The 23,750-nt window shown below is 37.5% G+C and overlaps 1 pseudogene across 1 annotated transcript; it reads left to right on the top strand.

The window, feature by feature from the left end:
• Positions 1 to 1,265: 1,265 nt before the first annotated feature.
• Positions 1,266 to 19,978, top strand: LOC110045355 (nephrocystin-1-like; annotated as a pseudogene). Its single transcript, XR_016209212.1, has 23 exons — positions 1,266 to 1,288; positions 1,988 to 2,048; positions 2,334 to 2,408; positions 5,418 to 5,479; positions 5,989 to 6,075; positions 6,554 to 6,623; positions 6,974 to 7,068; positions 7,699 to 7,768; positions 8,051 to 8,123; positions 8,579 to 8,635; positions 8,955 to 9,088; positions 11,187 to 11,271; positions 11,581 to 11,672; positions 14,279 to 14,342; positions 14,699 to 14,736; positions 15,873 to 15,955; positions 16,419 to 16,495; positions 17,181 to 17,250; positions 17,804 to 17,916; positions 18,136 to 18,209; positions 18,715 to 18,765; positions 19,125 to 19,241; positions 19,577 to 19,978. The product of XR_016209212.1 is annotated as a nephrocystin-1-like (transcript).
• Positions 19,979 to 23,750: the final 3,772 nt, after the last annotated feature.

Genomic DNA, 23,750 nt, shown 5'->3' with positions numbered 1-23,750 from the left:
AATTCATTTTTTTGAAGGTTGACAAATTTTACACTCCTCTGGATGGATCATCATCAGTAACATCACCAGAAAGCAAACAACATTATAATGAGTGAGTGCACAGGCCGCCCAGACTTTGTCTATGATCTATGTGACATTTATGCTGTTGGTGATTGTTACGATTTTCAGTTGTTTTATACATGTACGTATGAGAATGCTTTGAAAAACGGCTCTGATTGCTACATATAGAAACTAACTGAAATACATGTACAAATGGCTTACCTTCATATGTTTGTCTTGCTTTATTTTGATGTTCCTGTGTTTAATTAGACAGTTAAAAGCCATTTAGGTGAATTGACTTTCTGTTGACTGTTGTTTTGCTTCTAATAGAGAGAAGCAACTCTTTTGTTAAGGCAAAACATCAGAAAGAATACTTTAATGCAGGACAAATTTAAGGTAAACTATATCTAATAAGATTTAGATTCTTTTCTACACATATAGCATCTGGAGCAATTTCCGAAACATTCTCATACATTGTCTTAAATTGGAATCTTAAACCAGCCAACTTTTCCTAAGCCAAATGCATGTGTTTTTTGTATCCATATTACACTTGTTTTCAGTGCTACATGCATAGGTAGCATCTTTCGACATACCGTGTAATTTGGCCTACATCAAAAATGTAAGCATAACTGACTAATCTTTACGGTCGAACTCGACTTTTAGTCATGAACAATGGATTTATTTGATGTCAAACTAAGGTTCTAAAGGAGTATCAAGAAGTCATTCTGGGAAAATAAATTGACTGTTTTGAATGTTTACACCTTGCAGATATTAAAAGTGGCAGCAGCCCAATTCTACTGGAAGTCACTATTGAGAGCCCATCGACTACACTAAAGTCATTTGAATTATCCTGTAAATCAGGAAACATGTGAAGTCCGCAATCTTCTTCAGCCATTTTAGGTCAGTAATTATTATATAATTGTCATCCATTTCTTCTGTTAAATATAACCAAAAAAATTTGCCAATTCAGCTACAGTTAAATGGTCTTTCAGTTATTTGCATAGCATGTCGAAAGATGGCATGTTGAAAGATGGTCGAAAGATGTCGCCTATGCATGTAACACTGAAGGCAGGTGTAAATGTACCTCAAGTGAATTTCTGAACATTACTGATGATGATTCAGAAGACATTCCTACCACTTCCAAATGTTGCAAAGATTACCGATCCATGTCATGTTTTAGTCCTTGCCACTTTGTCTTGCATGGAGTCAGTTGAAAGAAATGAATAATGTTCTTGGTGAAGCTGGGCAGGTGTTATGACATATTACAGACAAAAGGGATGTACCATACCTAAACCATTAAAACTTATCCACTGATTAAGTGAAAAGGGAAATGAGCAAATGACCGGAAAAGAACCACCAAAATGTCTTAAAGAAATATCTTAAGCACAACAAAATCACTGAAAGTAAGCAAAACCGTTTGCAGTGTCATTACTGAGAGCTGACTGTAAACAGACAGCTTCTCAAGCACTGATATTTAGGCTAAGCAGAGTGCAATCATCACTTCAGACTTGCAGACTTTCACTTCAGTTAGCCTGAAAAGAACATTTTACAGTTGTCGCTCCCAATAGTGATAAGGGGTTTCACCTATTTTTATTTCCTGTTGTTTGTTTTGTTGGTTTTAGTGGTTTGTACATTTTGCTTGGTTTTCTCTCGCTGGTTTTGTTTTGTTGTTTTGGGTTTAGTGCATGCCCTGAAATGAAAATGCTGGTAGAATGTTTGTGCTCTTAATGTCAGCTTCAGGGCTAATGATCTTGTTACAAACATTGTAAACATTCACTGACATCATGTACATTGATTTGTCAGAACTCTCTATGATATCGATATCTTTAGTCCCCATGTTCTACAGATGTAGTGCATTGCACTGTTATACTGTAAGGAACTGTGCAGGGTAACAAGAAAATGGTTTTAGATTGAGGGTAGACAGTATTTTTTTTTTCCCTTCTCTTAGCTGTGACACATTTAAAACAGAAATTGAATTGCTTTCAAGTGAGATCTCTAGTCTTCCAAAGGTATGAACATTTTACATTGTTTATTAAGTTAGTTTCTCAAACCATGACAAGTAGATTGAAAAGCGTTTTAGTAAATTGGAAAGTATGCCACAAATTAGCCAATCATGTTGCAAGTAATACCTGTTAGCAAAATGACAAACATCGGAACACAGTTAACAACTTTATTCTGAGCAAAATACATATCTTTCAAGTTGAAGATACAACAAACCATATAAATTATTTATTTTTGTTTGCTAGGTATTGTAAAAGGTGAAAAACATTTTTGATTTTTATCATCGTTATCAGGCTGAAAGTAATGGCTCTTTACAAGATTTCAATGAGCAGAAAAGAAAAGAACAGCAAAAGCTGGAAGAAATAAAGGTACATATTCAACAAAGTTTATTCTTACAGAAGAATTGGGGGAAGGGGTGTACTCTCTGTAATGGCCTATACAGGGAGGCTCCAACCAAAAGGGGTACTTTTACAGGCACAGGTATATAAAAGGGTAGGGATTTCACAAGACAAGTTGAGGTATATAAAAGGGTAGGGATTTCACAAGAGAAGTTGAGGTATATAAAAGATATAAAAGGGTAAGGATTTCACAAGAGAAGTTGAGGTATATGAAAGGGTAGGGATTTCACAAGACAAGTTGAGGTATATGAAAGGGTAGGGATTTCACAAGACAAGTTGAGGTACATGTATATGAAAGGGTTGGGAAATCTGCCATTTACATGTAGTTATTTAAAAGTGCCTTATATTAAAGTATTTTGAACAGATGCACTTTATGGCTGTATCATGCAATTTAATAAGCTCTAAATGATAATGGCAAGATTTCCTTTTTTGGCAATTTATTCATAATACAAACATATTATACAAAATGGGTAGCTTTTCTGTCAAAATGGTATACAAAAGGGTAAGGGGTTAGGGCTAGGGGTGGAGCGTCCTCATATAGAACTTTGTATAGTACCCCCCTAGCCCATTCCCGGGATGTAAAACAAATATCTCTCATGCCTCTGGACATAACAAGACTCCTTCCTTATAAAGGAACACTTTCAGTCCCAAAGCTTGACTGTGGGGAATCTCTCTTGACAACTCTCCAATAGGACTTTTAAGGCCAGTGTAAAGAAAAAAATAAAAAGAGAGATAGCAAAAAATAAATAAATAAATAAATAAATAAATAAATAGATAAATAAATAAATAAATAAATAAAATAAATAAAATAAAAAAATATGGGTATGTGAACATTGAGTACTGTGCAAAAGTACTGTAGACAAGTTTTGTTCATTACAACAAAATACAACGCTTGTCTGTTTTTTTCTCATTGAGAAAAAAAAGAGGTTTTAAAAAATCAGACTGATGTGAAATTCTGTGAACTTGCTTATATACATGTACTTGATTTTTATGCTACTAGCAATTTTCATTGTCATCTAAAGAATTGTGTCAAATTTTTGATGAATTTTCATTCCGAGGTGATTCAGAGACTTCTGCAGTTTTGGGGAAGACGCATCATTAACAATTTTGCATTATTTTTGCGCAGAACTGCATACCAGTGTTGTGCAAGTCTTTACTTTCCTTACTTACTGGCACCATGCAGTTGTTTCTTCTTCTTTGAGTAGATGATGTTATAATGAGAGTTGATAATATGTAGGACGCAATGTTACTTTACATTATAATACAAGTTGAATTTGAGCGCCCTCAGATTAGCTTAAAAGTGTTGTTTCATCAGAGTATACATGTAGAAGAACATACATGTAGAGGTTTCGCTCGGCAGTGTTAAATTTGATAATTGATATACAAGTAATGATGTCTAAACCATAAAACACACTCTCTTGCGGAGTCCAGTGTTCTCTAAATTTATCTTGTGCTCTCAAAATTCCGTCATGTTCTATGTATTTGCTAGTCACATGTGCAGAAAAATATTTTTTCAAGTATAAAATGTCCACAATTGAAGTAGCAACGATAATGGACTGCCTTAAGCAACTTATAGAACCTCTGTCTTGAGCAGCTGCTAAATCTCGCCTCATTTACATGTCTGGAGACATATTTATGTCACTAAGAGTTCAAGATTTGCATGCTAGTTTCCTGAGTTACTTCAGGTTGTTGTCACAAACAGGAACAAATGGGTTCAGCTTCTGTCAGTAATTTTTTTTTGACATCAAGGTGTTTGATGGACATACAGTGTCAAATGAAACAACGTTTTTAAATGATCTACTGTATCAACAACGGCTTACTATACTGGACATCGCAGCTGGAATTTAATCCTTGTTTATCCGTCTACAAAGAAGAAGAATGCAAAAATCGTTGTTTCATGCTTACGAGGTGTGGAGAATCCGTGATTTTAAATCGTATAGTTTAACTATACCAGAGGTCTGAGTTCCCTAAGCGAATATTTTAAGGTCTACCTGCGAAAGCCAGCCAAAACTATTACCTTTTGTATGACGACTGCTTTTTTAAACGTTCGATTTTTACATATGATCCTCACAGAAACTATTAATAATATTTATAATTACTAACAGTTTCATTTTACAGTTGAATTGGTAAGCCAGTCAATTAGATCTCAACTATAGATTTTTTAAGCCTGAAACACGGGGCTAGTGTCCATTGTAAAAAACCACAATGTTTTGACTGCAATAGAAGTTAAATGCAAGTCATTTCGAGATTAGCTGTGCCTTAAAACATAAGCCATGTGCTTTTGAAGGAATAATTCTAAAATTACCCAGCCATGCATTTTTATACCTTACAGGCTGTAGTTGTTTAATTCATCGTTTTTGTCACAATTAACTGTCCATGTTCTCCGCAATAAGTTTACGTTTTACTTGTAGCTTTTTAAAGTTATCCTGATGGGTCATAAACCCTGTTTTGATTTAGCGAAAGTTTTGTTTTGCTTATGTTGATTGCTGTGATCCCTAGAGGCGGGTTTTACATTGTTTAACAGATTAATCGAGGTTTACAAGAAGCTTACTAAATACAACTGCAATTCTGGGAAGGGACAATTTTCTACTTCTTTCGTCAAACAAAAACGAAACGAAACTAAAAACCCAGTAGATATTCAATCTACCTTACATTATACATGTATGCAAAATCTTTCTCAGTTCAATCAAACGAAAACTCAGTGAAGCTTGAATAATTTATCTCAATTGACAACAAGCAAAATACTCCTTTCAATCTACATGTATTCACATTGTTTGTACTAATTAGCACACAGCAGTGCATTGTAAAATCAGACAAAGAGCTGATTCAGTGTTCACTGAGTGTACAAACGTACGTGCTGCTAAGGAATGTCTATCGAGTGTGTATCTGCTGGACTGATGTTCGTCATACATAATGGTAAACCCTTCTTGAACTTTCCATCATAGCTGACTTATTTTAATTTACATTTCTGTTTGACAGAGCAAACTTGACAGAATTTCTGAACAACTAGAACCCGATGAAGTTGAGGAAGACTATTTCAGGTAATGATTTCAGCACCAGATTTATTCATGTATACATCTTGCCTTTTTTGTCTCTTCGTTTGCTTCCAACCGAAATAAAATATTTCAATTATGCCTTCAAGATTTTAGTATCGTAGCCACATAAACATTCACATGAACATTCAAAGCAGATACCCTAAATTTATAAGTCGTTCATAAATTCGGCCCGGGACTTGTAGTTTTTACTATTTAAATAAGTATTTTTTTCCTAGGGACTAGCGAAATCACTTGACGGATAAGGTGTCTTTTTGCTTCTCAAAACCTGTGTAGCGTACTCTATGTAATGAAAAGAGAGCTAGTTACTTTTTTTTTCTTTCTTTTTTTTTTTTATTTTAAGTGACCCCATTTTTCCGTTGTATCCACACTCTCTTGTGTCAACTGAAAATGAAGTCACTGGCGGGATAGTATTTGTCGATGTACCACTCCGAGCCATTACATAGCTACCGTACAATGTATTGCATTTCTCTGTTTCCTTTGTTGTAACATTTCAGAAAGATGCAAGAAGGCGATGTTGGTGCATCCAACAGTGACTTGCAGACAGATAACGCTGATGACGATGGCACGCACATGCCAGAGAGGTGTGTTGAGAGAATGTGACCTTGCTTTCTACAGAAAACTTTCAAGGAGCTGTACTACTGATAGGCCGTCTAGTCATTTCATTATGCATGTTTCTTTTTTTTTTTCTGCGCTTTCCGTGGTGAAGCTCAATAACATGTTTCCAGACCTTAGAAAACCAACAAGAATGGTGTAATTTTGTAGAATAGTACTTGAGAAACGAGGCAGATGAGAGGAACCCATTAGGATGATTAACGGAGACCAGGATGGGTATATAGATAACAATATGAACCGCTTGAAGCTGAAGCTCTTTACTCTCTGTTGAAAGTTGACAAAAAACTTTTACACAGAATGGTATTCCCTTGAAAAATTCTTTTTGAGGTTTTAGTCTGAGCTCGGAACGCCTGTATATTGCGAATGGTGACTGAAACATTGGGTGCTCACCTCAGTAGATCTGAGCAATCTTAATTTATGTTTTTAATTTACTTCTTTACAAAATAGTGAAGACGAAGATGAAGACGATGATGATGATGACGAGAGTGAAGAGGAAACCACGACAAACATAGTTATGGTGAGTCAGTTTTATTTCAGATACACTGTAGTCCGAATCACGGCATTTCATGAAGCGTGAGTTTCAACCCGTCCATGTAGGCAAGATCGGAGTTCCATCTCTGAAAGTTTATCTGTTTCCGCAGTTCTGGTAGCCTGACAACGCAGATGTATTTTACGTCTGCGTTCGCAGGCTACAGTTCCCGTTGCTAAGCAAAATTACAAAGTGTCATGGCGCCATGACACTTCGGAGATACTTCGCTAGTGTTCGTGCTTAGTTTTGATTGGTCTATAACAATCGGAAACTCTTCCACTACTTTTATCGGAGATTTGCCATTATCGTAAACTTTTGTTTTCTTTAAATGCTTCTAGGTCCTCAAAGTTGAGGCGCTGAGTGATTTTACAGGCGAACAAGATGGTGATCTTAGCTTCAAGAAAGGCAAGATTTTAACAGTTATCAAAACGAGGTATCTGATATTATTTGTATTTGTCATGCGCAACAGTCGTAGTAATAAGCTTTGAGGAAGAATTGATTTTGCATTGTAATAGAACTACTATCTTTGCCTTCAGACTTCATCTTCCGCAGCAAGCAAGCATTTCAACCCTAATCGAATATCAAAATTATGCTTTTTTTGTAGCTAAAGGATTTTTAACTTAGGCCTTCTGAGGGAACTTGATTAAGCCAAGAGAACCTCTGAAACATTTCAGAAGTTCGTCGTCCCACTCCACCTCAAAAAGAACTCGTGTTTTTCAAAACATTGTGATTTGAAGTGATTTTTCCCGCCACTTGAAAAGGTGCGTGCCTAGATCACACGTGATTGGACAGTTTAGAAATGCTCGCGCGTTGATCGTTGAGGATGACGTAGTTTACGTTTGTTTCGTAGTCTTGGCAGCAGGATGTTTTGTTTACGATGAACGAGCGATGTGTGGTTTGTGTGTTTAAACGACTGGGCTTTGTTTAGGCCGTAAAGGAAACTAAGACTAGTTAGGACCAAACTAGAATTAAGCGATGTTACTGTACCTTGAATGTTGAACCTTTTTTTTTTGTTGAAGTATTTTAACTTGTAAATAGCTCTTATTTTTGTTGTAAATTTTAGTGAGGATGGCTGGTGGGAAGCTGAAAACGCAGCCGGGAAACAAGGCGTTGTACTGAAAACTCTTCTTAAGGTTAATACTGGAAAGTTTAAAGTTGGTTTGTGTTATCATGATGTAAACGTGTCCATTGTTTTTGAACTCAAGTACTTTGGCGATTGTAAAAGGTGACAGTATGTAATATGTCGGCGCTCCACATGAAGAATAGTAGATAGATTAAGCGAGTTAGTGCTGACATACTTTAAGATGATGATAGCAAAAAATACTATTGGTTCACCTTTGCGACAGTTTTTTTTTGCTTACTATCTGTGGATCGTAATGGTTGACTTGTGTTTAATAACATTTCATTTTGATTAGATTATCGAGGAAAGCAGTGAAGAAACCTCACCAGAGAAGACTGACGGAGAAGATTCCACTGTAGTAAAGAAAGGTATTTGCTTGATGCGGTAGCAGGAGCACTTTGAAGAATGTTAAGAACGGTTTTAGCTGATTGTCTGTTGGCGGATTGTTTGTGTGTCTTGCTTGGGTGATTTGTTCGCCGAATTCAATTCAAGCCTCGCACTGTAACCATTCACGGCAGTCAAGCTGTTCTTTTCTAACCAATCAGGAGCAACCTTCTCTTGGCAAGCACGTGCTTTTCCGCGCTTGGCTCCGGATGCAAACAGCGTAACTGTTAGAAATCCTCTTGTGGTCTAGAAAAGAGACATGTTCTAGTTTATTTATTCAGTTTGTATGCAGTTATCAACAGACAGCGTTGGTCTGGTAGCTGAGAAATAAGCAATCCCTTTTAAGATGTGGTTTTTTAATCACCAAGCAACTGCCTAAGTGAAGATGTACGGTTAAATAGTTAGTTTGCTTTATTTTGTTTTTATTTTCTCTGCACAGACAGCAGACAAAGTTCCCTAGCTTCCAAGGCAAAGAAGGTTAGCTCAGATCTTGAGTAACAAATCCACTCGTCAAGAAACTCAGTTATCAAAGCATTACCTTCACTGCACTCTTAATTATTTTTGTAGATTTTGTGGAACGGTTTGTGATTGTCAGGTTTCCATTGGAGCGCTACTACCGCTTTGATCGTTGAGATCGCCGAAAAAAAGGTTCACCTATCGTTGCGATAACATGGAAACGATTCCTGAAAGATTGTAGCTAATGTTGCAATTATAAATATCCCACACTTCACTGGTGGTTGTTTGATCCAGATCCTCTCGGAGAGTTTTTTATCTTATGTAGTGATCGTGACGATCATATTGTAATCATTCTTTAGGTCGCATTACGCCTTGTAAAGATACCCAAGGTGCTATTCGCACAAGACGGGAAAATTTAATTCGTTTTTTTTTTCCTGGGTGTTCAGCGGAAAAAACTCTTTGGAAAACTGTTTCAAGAGATTCTACTCAAGAGGTATGGTAGTTGTTTATACGAATGTATTTTGTGGCAATCCAACCTGTCTGTCTGTCTGTCTGTCTGCCTGCCTGTCTGTCTCTGTCTGTCAGTCTCACTCTGATCCATCAGAAAGGGCACATATATGAATCCAGTGAATTAATCAAACCTTGAAGCGAATGGATATAGTTGGAGAGTAGCGCACGAAAAAGTGTGCGAACGAGCGAGTCACGATTCTTTTTCTCATTGGATGACAAAGTGGGGCGAGTTTGCTTGAACTGTTCGTGTAGCCTGACTATGTAAACCGAAGAAAATGGACAAAGATCTTTCTAATAACGTAGTTCTCGTGGCTTTAATTATTTTAGCAGAAAAAGTTAAATGACTTTTTTTTCCGAGGACAAAGGAGGATATCAGAAGATGATTTTCAGTCCGTCTTTGACACATGCGTGCTCAGAAAAAAAAAAAAATAATAAAGAAGAACTCCAACTTCTCCAGCTAGGTGTCGAACCTGAGACTCTCTTACTAGTTCAGATGATGTGTTCTGAGGACAGCGTGCATGTTACTCGGACGTTGTTTATGTGCACACTGGATTTGGAGCGCGCGCTCATTATGTGCGCGAGCTGTTCAATTGTGACGTAATATTATCGACCGCTTACTTTCAAAACACAACGGTATTTTTTCTTTCCCGTATTTCTGGTTATCATTTCTGGCTTCCGCTTTCCGCAGCTGATCACTGGCAAACGGAAAATGGCTTATTGCGCTACAATTAATACATTCGAAGAGGTATTTTCAACTTTTTTTAAATTTATTTATTTGGGTTTAGTCTGAGGAAAACCTTACTCTTAAGAAGCTACCGTATTTTATTACACTATGAACTGCAAGTTTGGGAGTGAATATAGTCGGCTTTTCTCAACGGCTATGCACGCTTTGACATCAACTGGGTACAAATCTTTTATGTAACGGGACAGCAGGGCTGTCGTTGTTTGTCTCTCAGTTTTTGTCCCAAATCTTATGTTGCTTTTCTCGCAGATGTCATAAAAACTGCTCTTTTCTTTTCAATTATGTTAATGATTGGTTCAAATTTTATTGCACTTTTTCCGAATAAAGCCCGTCTGTAGCTTGAGCCTCGTACTAAAACGAAAGAATATATGTTTGTCAAAATGCTGGGAAGCGAGAAGATCCACATTTTGTTGGCGAAAAAATTACTGGAGTTCAACTTGCTTTGAAACCAAAATTTGTATTTATGTGATGTTCGCTACTTTCAGTGGCTATGAAACCGATATTTGAGAACTGAAAAATCGGTTTTCCTAAATTTTCAAACGTGGACTACCTTAAACTAAGTTAAAGCTAGCCGTATCGAAGGGAAACATCAAAATAATTTCTCTCGTTAAACTGAAAACAAATCACCACTATCGCTTTGCGCTGGCCATTAAATACAACTTACGAGAGCCAATGTAAACGATCAGAGACAGTTTATTTTATTTTAAATAATCTGTTTTCTTAGTCTAGTCATGAATTTAAACAACTTTATTTTTACTATGGTGTATTGCATTTTGTTTTTCTACAGCGATATTTACACCTGTATCAAACGACAAATAAAATATCAGCGACTGAGACGTTTTCTTTTAAATTCAAATCAGAATGAAATAATTGTTTTGCAAAGCGTAAAATCTGCATTTGCAAAACTCTTTGTCGATTGCCACTTTGGCATTGTATTTAAGCATTGGATTTTAAACGGATTTTGTGCTAAATGCTGCAAACAAAAATCGATTTTTATCCAAATAACCATATTGTGAGATAATTGCAAGAAGAGTAGACAGAATTTAATTTACATCGAAAGCAGCTGTAAAAACAGACACAAAACAAAGTAAAGTCGCGACCGTTTCTTTTGTGAACGAGCTTTTGAAAGAAATGTCAATTTTGATTGTAGTAAATTTTATCTCTATATGCCAATTTCTGTTGTGAAGAACTGCCGTCAAAGTTGTTGGAAAAATAAAAACCTGTTATGTTATTGGTTTTCAGTTCGCGTTATATCAAAACCGGTTTGATCATCTGTTACTTGACTGTCTGTTGGAAAACAAACCTGTTGTAAGCAAGTATGATAATTTTATCTTCTCAGACAGGCACCAGAGATGTGTTTAAAGCCATGGGCGCGATGCCCAGTGGATTTCGCTCAACTGCGCTTGGAATAATGGCGAAAGAAGGCAAGTTGCTCTCTATTTCAGCTCCACTTTAGAAATGTAATTCTTGCTCTTGATTAGCAGATATTCTGTTCGTTGTTTATCGTTCTTGTATCTGGAAAAATAAATGCAAGCGCTGCAAAGAAAATTTTGATTTCTCCATGAAACTGTCATAGAGTGGGGGCGGTATTTTAGAGGGTGGGCGAACTTTTATTCGACTTATATTCCAGGGGATATTTACCACGTGGTATTTCCTTTTCCATATTTAAATTCCGTAGTTTCTTACTTTGTCTAATGCAGCATGACTGACTTATTGTTTATTTCTGTTTATAGAAAACTGGCAAACTAGCTCTTGGGTGATGCCGAAACTAAGTCAGTCTAATGTAGCTTTTCGAGACATTACTTGGGATCCCGTCAACAAACAGGTGAATAATTGTTATACACTACTTGTTAACCTATGAGCTGAGTTCTCTGTGGATGTTAAGTGATACTGGAAGTTCACAAATGTCCAATGTCCTTAGAAATGTTTACCTTACCATTGCTTGTGTTCTCATTTTCCTTGAAATCGTAGGAAACGGTATAACGGCATGGAAAGAAAACTAACTTTGTCATTCTCACTGGACCCTAAAAGTTTCTTACGAATATAATCTCTTAAGGCACATCTGTAATTGGAATGTCATCAAAAATATTACCGAAAAGTACTCCGCTCGCGCGAATTAATTATTCCAAAGATAATTTCTTTTCCTGCGTGGGAAAGAGTACCATCAATAGAATTGCTAAATTGGCAGAGGAATCGAGTTATACTCTTAATCAATGTTTATTTATTCCGAGAATCTACCCATTGTCAGAGCAGTTCACCCTCAACGCAGTGAAGTGCAAACAAGTACAAAAAATAGTCACATCAATGGCGAGTGGTAAAGCCCCTGGGGTTGATAAAATTCCAATCCATGTGATTAAAAATCGTTTACCTGCTATCTTGCCATCATTAATGTCTATTATTAACGCTACCTTTGAGTTTGACACCTTCCCTTTGGCCTGGAAAACAGCTGAAGTGACCTCGATACCCAAGTTTGGAGACCACGACATTCCAAACAATAATAGACCAATTTCACTACTCCCTGTCCTCTCTAAAGTCTGTGAGCGTGTCGCTCACAATCAGCTTACGTCATATCTACTCTCGAGAGGCCGTCTATCATCCTAACAAAGCGGAAATAAACAGTGGCATTCAACGGAAACATCTGTCATTCAAACAACTGACGAAATCCTAAATGCCATTGACAAAAAGAAACTAACTGCAGTTGTCCTTCTTGATCTAAGCAAAGCTTTTGACAGTATTGACCATCAAATACTTCTCGCTAAGTTACAGGACATTGGTGCGTCCAGACCTGCGATAGAATGGTTCGGAAGTTACTTAACCTCTCGATACCAATTTGTGCGAATAAATACAACTCTGTCGACCAAACTACCTGTTAGCTCTGGCGTTCCACAAGGGAACATCCTTGGCCCATTACTCTTTAACATCTATGTTAATGACCTCCCTTCTGTGCCAAAAAATTGTTCATCGCAGTGTTACGTCGACGATACCAACCTACTCATGTCATTTCAACTCCACGATCAGCACGAAGATGAATAAGGACTTGTTAAGTTTCGGAATAGGTGCTTTGATAATCAGCTTTGACTCAACCCAGATAAACAAAACTGGTGATATTCGACAGCCGGTAAATGACTGTTGAGGTTAGCGACTTTAGGCTATTTCTATTGGGGAAGGAACTCGAGCCCGTTAACGCTGCAAGAGACCTTGGCGTCACACTGGACTCTAATTTAACATATAATGAGCATACTGTATCCTCATGCATGTCATGATTAGGCCAAATTAACCGCGTTAAGCATATTTTTGATAAAAGCGCCTTTATTATTATTATAAATGCCCTAGTGTTTAGTAAATTATTCTACTGCTCTTCTGTTTGGAGCAATACTACTCAAGCTAATCTGGACAAGCTCCAAGCAGTACAGAATTTTGCTTGTCGCATTTTGTGCGGCGCTAAAAAATTCGATCACATAACTCTTTTGCTACAAGACTTGCGCTGCCTACCAATCAGGCAACAACTTTTTCCGTTTTGCTGTTCTGGTTTTTAAGTGCATGACGAGTTGTGCTCCGGAGTATTTGACATCTAAGCTCGTCAGAAGATCCGCCGTCTCGACAAGGAATACCAGAAACTCTCAACTTTTGAACATAACACTCTTCCGCACTGCTAGAGGCCAAAGAACCTTTTAATATAGAGCGACTTCTCTGTGGAATGAGTTGCAGCCTGCGCTCAAACTTAGCCCATCTGTGACGATTTCAAGCGTTTACTCAGGCAAAAGCTTCTTAATGACTGCTTTATTTAATTTTAGTAACCTTTATCTTCTTTTATCATTGTCATGTACTTAGTTTTTAATTTTGTGATGTAAAATTGACTCTGAAAAGCCCCGTGGGGACGAGCCAATAAAGTATGTATGTATGTATGTACTGCAAAATCCACTAGCCGCGGGCTATCGGATACTACTTTCTTTGCATGTTGCTGATAATTATCAAGAAAAATAGTTAAAAACTGCTTGAAGAAATAAAGGATACTCAAAAGCTTGCATTTGAGTGAACGTCTTGTGACTCAGCATCCAGTCCTCTAAGCTAAAGAAGAACTCGGTCACTGTGTCTTCTAAAAACCATTACAGAGTACATGTAGCGTTGCTTTATCATTAAGCTGATTTTTATGCTTCAGAAGAGAAAATGTCCGGTTAAAATGTTAGGAAATGCAAAATACTATTTAAGTCAGTTTAATATGATAGCTACATTAGTGGCAAAACTTGAGTCTTACCTTGCCCTACGAGTCAAAGATGGGTTTACATCTCTTTTTCCAATAATTGATATAAAGTTCTGCACTATGGTCAGTTCCGTGTGGAGAGGTTTGACTGTATTGTAACAATGAGTAAATTAAGTTTTAAGAAACACCTGATGGCATAGAATGAATGCATGCTGTTTTTGTCTTTGTAGTGTGCCACCAGTGTGTTTGATTCAGAGTGCCTGGCTCGTATAAATTCTAGTGACGATTCTCTAGGTGAGTGCCGTTGTACTGTTTATATTGTTTTCGCCAAAAAAACCTCATTTTTTTAGTCAGCTCAACGGCGGTGAATTTTGCCGCATTGCAGTGTGGCATTGTATTAATGGTTTCATTGACGAGTGGATCTTTGTGTTGCGGTCTGCATAAGAAAAAACACCCCGCCCTGGATAAGGATCCAGAAAAAAACGTAGGATACTGACTGAGGCTGCTTCTGTAGTTTTAACCAAATAGAACCGTTTAGAGGAGATATCAGACTAATCAGTAATGGTCCAGCGAAACTTTACGAGACAATTATGAGGCTAAATGTGTAAGTCGACATCATGGTTTTACTGATCTTCGTTTCTTTCTCCCAGTTATTCTTTTTGAGTTGAACATGCTTTACAGAAGAACGGTAAGTACTGTTTTCTTGCCTACATTTCTGGATGGGCGTTGACCGAGTTGTGCGCCTGGGAGTTTTTGCGTAAAATGTAATATTTTGAGGAGAAACTTCCAATCTGACAAGTCTGGTTGCTTTGACTTTCACAATGTTAAGTGATGTCAAATCTTGGCCAATCATAGTGCCACTTTGCTTTTACTACATGTATACCATTCTACTTTAAACCTGAATTTGCTCAGTAGTTTTGGTTTTCCTCAGTTTTCTCGTTCATTCACGGGACGACAAGCTTTTAATGTCATAATTCGAATACACTTGGCGAAAACTAAATGACAGAAAATTAGGATAGAAAACGTCAGGCGTTTCAATCAGGCTTATTATAAAATAGGAGCAGCTCGTGAACGATACTTTTCCTCCTTAGAAATTAATAACAGATCTGAAGGGAATAAACTACGCAAAACAAAGCAGTAGAAGAATTCTATGGTGGGCTACTGTAGAAAAGACTTGCAGCGATGTACTGTTCTTTCAAAAGTAGTCCGTTAATACTCCCTAGCCTTTTACAGCCAATCATATTCTGTCCTTTATTCTGGGGAGCTTTGGGTCATTCTCGTTGACTTTCACAAATAAGGTTCAAGTTATCGAAGGTAAACTTATAAAGAAAATGACCTGAGGAGAAAAACAATTACGTCGACTTAGCCAGAAGTTCGAGTTATCCAGAGTAAAATTACCGTTAATTTTTAGAAGCAGGTCCAGGTAAACCCAATTTTGATTCTAGTTAGCGCGAGATTTGCGTCACCGCGGACGTCAACTGTAGCATTTAAAGTTACCCGTGGTCTAAAGAAACAATGTCATGGATGCTGAATTGAATCTATGTGGAAGACCCTTTTACAGTCCGTCGTAACATTCCTCAATCTTGAACTTTCTTGTTTCAATTTCGTTTCTTTTTAGTATCGCCTGTTTATGTTGGTATATTGTTTTGTACCATGTACTGTCTTTGGACCCTCCTATTCACAAGTACAGCCAGGATTTTTCGTCCTTACTTTACGCTGATCCATACACGTCGTTAAACTGCTCTTGAACGTCAAGTTTTCCATGATTTATAGATTAAACAGTAGTCTTTGTTTAACCTCCCTGTCTTTTTTTTTTTCTTGTAGTCCACCGGCGAGAAAAGTGAAGTAGCATGTGGCTGATGTGTGATGAGACTGTTTGAAGAAAATGGAGCGCCAGTACCTAACAAGTAAGGCGATTCAAAATATATAAAATTAGTTATTATTTAACATGTAGACGATAGAGTATAGACGCCTGACGAAATGAAAGTGAATTGCATCATTGTAGCAAGCTAATTTATCTTACGCAGTTATCATAGCAAATGCCATTTGGTATTGGCGAATTCCAGCTTCTCAGGCCAAGTTGAGCCCGCAGTTTTTGTCCCAAAGTTTCGAAGTAACTGTTGGCGACACGTTGGCGTGACAGCTTTCGCAATACTCTCGAGTGCCCGTGTTATTCCCTGATTGGATAAAAAAAAATCATAAACTTTACGAGTGGGTGTAATAATGCTTTTCTCCTTCTCCCCCTCCCCCTCCGATTGTGCGCTTGCCTGTAGTGTGTCCAGTTGGCACAAATTCTACGAGATTTAAAACGAGGCTTAGTCGGAAAAGTTTAGCCATGTGAGGAAACACCATTTGCTTGTTCTTTGACAGGACATACGAGATTCTACTCAATGGAGGAACTCCGTCTGATACTGGTGTGGACTTGGACCCCTCCATGAATTTAAAAGGTAACCAATCACTCTCTTGTCAATAGACCTTTTTCGACTGGGCGGTTGCCCCATTTCAGACAATGTGATGATACTCTTGAGAGTTCTTCCTTTCAAATTTTCAAATAGTCGCGTGCGTATGGATAAATAATTCTTAGATGGATAAAAGAACAATTCTCTGGAGAATAACACGTGGTCTGTAATGGTAAAACAAACCGCCCAAGCGAAAAAGGTCCATATTCTTTAAGTGAACGTAAACTGGATCCTGTTTTACTAAATTTCACTTTAACAGGAACACCAAATAAAAAGGATGAAAAACTGCGGACGAGGCTTCTACTAACAGTTTTTTTATATAAAAGAATTAGAGCTGAGAGTTCTTATTTGACTCTAAAATAAATATTAATCAACATTAGGTCCAGTCACAACAGTCCAAACGTACACTTCGAAATGCCTGCAAAAGGACAGCCATAGAAATATGATATATCTGCTTGGGTTTGAATTTCTCAGTATTTGTATGATTTCTCGTGCTTGCGAGCATGCTTTGGTCGCGAAAGAAATGAATTTGTTACATAAATGGGAACACGTCTTGTTTTGCAAGGGAAGTAAAGTTCCCTCGACCTGAATAGAATTTAGGAAAAAAAAAACGATAAATTCTTGTGTTAGTTTTGTTTCTTTTTTGTTTTTGTTTTGACTTGTTTCCAGCAAGTTGTTTGCTCTAATCGCCAACCACGGCTGACAGTGAAGCTGATTTCATACCAAAATAGGGAAATATATGAGTAAGTCCCGTCATTTTGTATGTATCCGTTTTTCTTGTTGTCAAACTAACATCGTTTGATGCGATTGAGATTTGGTTATGATGAGATCCGTACATGTCTTTTCAATGAAAGAAATAATAACTTACGCCGAATCTTATATAAACCTACCAATCAACAAGTCTTAAAACACTGTTTTCCTTGACCTTGTTGACTTTCAAAGGACCTGAACGATTAGCTTTAAAAGCTCTTCAACGTTTGATTATTTATAACTAGTAAGATTATCAATCACTCAGATGCAGATTTTAACCAATCTTAGCTTCGCTTACGTGACGTTTGTCGTGCATGGTGCTTGTCACGTTGGTTCACTTCCGGTTCATTGGTTCCACAATGTACAATCGTATACAGTAGTTGTCTTTGTTTTATGATATCTCTTAATGTTTGACTTGAAGTTCTATGCAAGAATGAGAATCCAAGTTTTCATCTCAATGCCCTAATTTTCATTTTATTCTCCTCTATTTGTTGTCATTGAGCAGTGACAATATTTCATAAGTTGTCATTTTGTATCTCTTTGTAGCATGTTACCGGACACTTTGTTAACATGTCACATGTACGCTCAATTCATTTCTTTGTACCGCCAACTGCTGACCGAGGTTGTAATGGGCGAAGGGCGCGACTCACAAGTTGCAGGTAATTTTTGGACTGTTTGGTACATGCGCAATAACGAAACCTCTCGCTCGTGTTTCTGGCTTCTTTCATGTTCTTTCCATGAGGGAAGCATTGGTATTAATATTTCATACGAGATTGTAGAAGTCTTTAATAGAAACATTACTATACTAAGTTTAAAGTAAGCATTAACTTAATTTCAACTCTCATTTTACTAAGCAATGATTGTATTTCGTGTCTCAGGCTTTATCATGGATCCTGTGATATCTACATTTTCCAAAATTCTTTATACCAGTGACGTCATGGATGCTCTGAAGGTACGCGCGTGACTATCACGTGAGCACACATTAACAATCCCAAAGGAAGCAAGTATTTGGAAAAAAGTACAAGATTAAAAGGATAGTAGAAAGCTGCAGTTTATGAAATGTGATTTTGTGACAGGATATTCGGAAAAAGACCCTGCCAAAAACGAGAAAACGTCACTATTTTACAGACGACCCTCCAGCCCTGCATTCTAATGGCTGATAGTATAGGAGTAGCTCATCCAATCAGATTGCAGTATTTGCATTAGTACACTGGTAGAATTCTACTAATACAACATATTGGCTTAACTCGAATCATTCCCCTGACCATTTGTAAAGGCAGAAGGGCACAACTTTGAGGGCTGGCAAAATTGTCAATTTTCCGCCCTATAAGTCTGGAACTTTAAAATCGTGTTTTTCAAACGATGCATGTATTTTATAAATATTGAAATATAACTGTGGCTTCATGTGAAGCTTTGAAAAGTTGCAAAAAACATTACCATAACTTTAATTTTTACAGCGCTGCTGGGACGAGAAGAACAAACGAGAGCTGAAGCGATCTCAACAACGAGTAAGTAATGCCGCAAATATGCTGTAGTTTGCCCGCCTTTTGTGATAGAGTCCCTCATTTTAGAATTGGTGGCTAATCTATCCTCTGTCTATCACGCTACAACCCGACGTGTGACTAAGTATCACGAGGAAATGTTTCTTGAGTGAATGAAATGGATCCTTACAAATCAATATCGCTAAGAGTTGTAATCAATTTATTTTCTGACTTATTCAATTTCTTTTGTTAGACACTACTGTTAACCTTCTGTTAAATAGTATTTCACTCTAAACATTCTCTTTCATGGCACCCTCACAGATATTTATGCTTTTCTTTATTATTGTTGTTCTAAATTCTAACTCATGGTTTGTTTTTTTGTTTAGAGGGACGGGGCGCACATGCGAAGATTGTTCAGGGAGGTTTATATGGACAGTGTTTTCCCAATATTAAATTCCGCTGAATTGCCACCGTACATCTGAGGCAACGACGAAAGACAAAAGGTGAGATTATTTTCTTCTCAGTTTCAAAATATTGCTGTAGCTATTGTCTTCTCGGTTGCTTTAAATGTCAGTTAACCCTTCAATGCCACCCAAAACTCTAATTTCTGTCTCTTGAAGGGAATAGGAGTGTCTCTACTTCTTCTGTGGAAATTGAAAAACGTATTTTTTATCAGATAACTGGATGGTTTTCAGTATTATTTGACTTGGATCAGAAAAGCTTACCAAGGAAGGTGTTTTCTCTGAAAATTTATCAAGCAGACCGTCTGACATGCCTGTTTACATTGCCATATTGAACCATCCAGAAGAACCATTTATTATTTTTATTTTATTTTTAGGAACGGCTTCTTTGGATTCTTAACCATTGCGACAAACGAACTGCTCTAGAAAGTCTACTGTCTCCTGATAGACTTTAGAAGCCTTTCAATGTAGACCGCTTCACTCTCGACTTATCAAAACTCGCGGCAACTTGACACTCGAGAACACATGGTTTCTTGGCATATTACAGCAAACTTTATCACAAGACTGTCCACGCAGTCCAATTTGTGAAGCACTATGTCGACTTGACCATGTCATATTGGTGAAGAACAAACCTGATAAAGTTTGAGTGTTTTCATATTAATTTTTTGTCCAAATAAGCTAAATTCTATATTTTTAGACCTTGAATCTGAGAAAGCTGTACAAAGGTGTAGTTATAATTGTTTATTTATATTTTGAAACCTCTTATATTGGAGTGAAAATGTTGCTTCCTGATTCTGTTCAATTCAAACTAAATTAAAGTTACCTAAGCAGAATCAAAATATTTAAACTACTTCGAGCTTTCGGAGCCGTCACGGCGCCTTTTTTCAAGTGATGGCAACTGTTAATTGTCACGTGGTCTATAATAACTAATTTGAAATCCACTGCCAGGTCCCACTCTCAACCGAGACCATGGTTTTGAACCAACTGTATGTATATACAGAGGCATTCTGTCACGTGACTTTGACGTTCTTTTCACCTGTTAGTACGTCACTGTCAATCCCTCACCGGCATTTTGTACTCCTGTTTCTGATGTTTTTTTGTTTTTTTTCGTGGGTTGCACCGTATGGAGATTTTCCGTTCCCGTGCGAGTTTTTTTGGTGCGTTTGGTCCTAAACTCAAGTGGTAAAGCTTACTGTGATTTCGCTGAGGCTCTTCCCATGCCTTTCCTGGTCCTTTAACCCGTAAGTTTGCCACTCTTCATTTTCTCCTACTTTTTGTGCCTTGTTTTCCCGCATTGTCGAGTGAGTTACACTGTATCGGTGTTTTGTTTATCTCCCGTCGTTTCCTTGCAGTATATCATAACCAAACAAACTTTAGTATTCTTATTATTGTGAGGTTAAGAGAAGGGTATAAGTCATGATGCATTTTCGTGAGAAGGGGCTTTCATATCTGTTTAGGTTCTATGTTTTCTATTTAAACAGTATTTTGTTAAGGAAATCGTATAAATGAAAATTGGTTTGTCATGTAATTTGCATGCGCAGCTGTAAATGAATAGCATGGTATAATAATTTAATTTTCCTTCTTATCCTTCTGGATGGGTTCCTTGTGGTTTCTATCCCGCCTTCCCTGGTCCGTTAATCGGTAATGCTGCCACTGTAGATTCCTCAAAGCATTGGCTACCCCATGTTTTTTTTACTGGGCTACACTGTATCAATATTTTGCGTTTCTGCCCCATTTCCTCGCTTATTTTCTCGTGAATCCAAGTTTCTACGCCCTCTGCACTTTGGTTGGGTGTGGTGAGATTTCTTAATTACCTCCCCTGGTCCGTTAACTCTGCATTCCTCCCTGCATTTTGAACCCCTGGTAACACGCGTTACAGCATGTGCAATTTGCGTTCTTGCGCGCATTTCCTCTGAGCGTTTTCTGTGGTTTGTCATATTGGGAAGACAAAATTACAAGATTTACTGGCAGGCTCGAACTCCTGAAAATCATGCATTCCTTCCCGGCATGCATTTACTAATCTGCTCTTTGCGCGAGGAGATCATATTAGTGATGGAATACTGGGAGTGAATGACTTCCAGAGTGAACTGTGGATTCTTAGCCAATGAGAAAAGAGATAATGACCACAGTGTGTGATAAAAACAATGAACTTTATTTACCTTAATTCTACACATTACAGTTCCGCTAGAAATCAGTGGCCCTCAAACAAATAACTAAAGTGAAATATAAAACGAATTAAGAATATTACAATATGCAACAGAGATAAGCAGAAGTTGATCGAAATTAAATACAAACGTATCATCGCAACTTCATTGCAATCATAGAAATGATGCCGTCCCCAAATTATTAATCAATAGTAAAATGGTGGCGAAAAGTGTTCTAAAATGTGTGAGTTTTTCAAATTACTACCTAAACTGAGTGATTGTTACATATTGCAAATTCTGTCATTCAAACAAGTTGTGGACTCGAAAAATAGTTGATGGTGCAAAGAACAAATAAAAAAAACATGGGGCATCTGCTATAGTCACGCAGATTACGTCTGAGAAGACTGGGAGGAGAGATAGAATGAAGGCACGGAGTGTAGGACGCGCCCTCGTTTCTATGATCCCCTCGAGTCCATGAAGTGAACTAGTTATCGAGTCCTACAAGACCAAGTTGCTGAAAATTATGGAGGTTTTAGTTTCGCTTGGGTAATAGTACCTTTCATTGTCCTGAACTTCCTTGATTTAACCGGTGGTAAAAGCCAAAATAAAAGAGAAAATGCACGTAAATCTTGGGGAAAACTACAATTGAGATTAAATACATGCCTTTTCATCAATTCAAAAAAGAATATACACTGTCCCTCTTTGCTAGTGAGACATGAATACTGTAAATACTCGCATTAGCTACTTTATTTAAACTCCTATTTAGTTACTTATTATCTATAAGTTATTCCTTATCACCTACTTTACCAACTTACTACTTGACTAATTTTACTGGTTTGGTCGCTAAATCGAAAGCGTCTGCTTCTTTGGCCACTAAACACTTCTCATTTTTGGTTTGTGTTCGTGTTTCTTTTTTTTACTGCAGCAAATTTTTGTAATCGAAATATATCGTGATTTGTCAGTGGCGAGCAGATCAATTATCTGAGGGAATATCACTCGGATTTTCAGTCATGTGAAGCATTTGGAGCAATTGTGCGACGGGAAAAGCATGATGGATCATGATTTGCGATAACCAAGTTCAGTAATAGCTTCTTCATCAAAACGTGGCCTGGTGTACAACCATTCATATGAAAATGAGCTTACTTTGCATGTGAATGCAATCTCTTTTTCAGAAGAAAGGATGGGCACCAAGACTCGTTTTAAGAAAGAGACTAAAGGTAATTCGGAGATGGCCTACATTATTGTGTTATCTTTCGATCGCCAAGTTGGTTTTCATATTTAAATCAACCTCTGGAAGCTCACAGAAGCGATCTGTACGGGTCCGCAAATGATCCCAGGACCGCAAATGATCCCGGGCCGGGAATGATCCCCATATTGGACCGCAAATGATCCCGATCCAAAAATAAGGAATGGCATGGATTTATATCAGAGGAAGGTGAGAACATGTACAAGAATTATGAACTAAAAAAAAAAAACGTTTTATCATTTTACAAAAAAATATTCCACAGTTGCTGTTTTGTTCTTCGAAGGGCACAGATCGTTTTCACTGTCGCGCAATAAAAAATAATAAATCGAAAACCAACCAATGGAAAAAGCTAAGAAATTGTGATGTACGCTATAGAAGATAGCTAAATAAGACACTTCTCCAAGTTTTAGGCCTGTGCGTTTCCCCAGACTTCAGATATTCGTCGTAAATGTTTCCCAGAAATTTACAGAGCCCAGAAAGAAAACGCCATGGTGGTGTACATCCGTGGTACACCAATATGGCGGCCGGAATATCGTGTAAACATCTGGAACTTACTTTGGCTTTCTGGGCGACTTATTATCAACACTAAACAAACAGGCATTTACACAAACACTTTTCCTAATGCTCTAACTTCTAAAAAGGCTCAAAATCATGAGATAAGTATATATTTTTCAACAAACTCGATCGTAGCCTTGGGTCACGCAACCTCCATAACCCTGAAATTCAAAATGCTCTGGTTTCCAAACGAAGCACGCTAATTGTAAACAGATATAAATATATCGCCTCATGCCTGGTGAGGATAAAAACACGTCACGTGAAGACGATTTATCGAATTAGAAGTCTTAGAAAAACACCTACTTGTAAGCATTCTCGAAATCCCGGTGGCGATAGTATCAAACATCTATCAAACAGCTAATTGTCAAAACGAAACGCAAGCCTTGGCTTTGCTTGGTCATGAAGCTGAACTTCATAACTATAGCTTGGAATTTTAGCTTCTTAGAATACTCAAGTAGTCATTTCCGAGGAATTAAAGCCAAAATACGACCATGGAAAAATTACAAAATAAATTTGTTCAAATTTCCAGTGCTACACACTAGCTGTTTTACAGAGTGATGAAGCGTAATTGTAGGCTTGTGGGTCTACTCAGGTGACAGCTTCTTC

The sequence above is a fragment of the Orbicella faveolata genome, unplaced genomic scaffold, assembly GCF_042242905.1.
Source record: "Orbicella faveolata isolate gen_17 unplaced genomic scaffold, um_ofav_v1 contig_26, whole genome shotgun sequence".
Taxonomy (NCBI): Eukaryota; Metazoa; Cnidaria; class Anthozoa; order Scleractinia; family Merulinidae; genus Orbicella; species Orbicella faveolata.
This window is presented reverse-complemented; position numbering and strand designations above follow the sequence as displayed.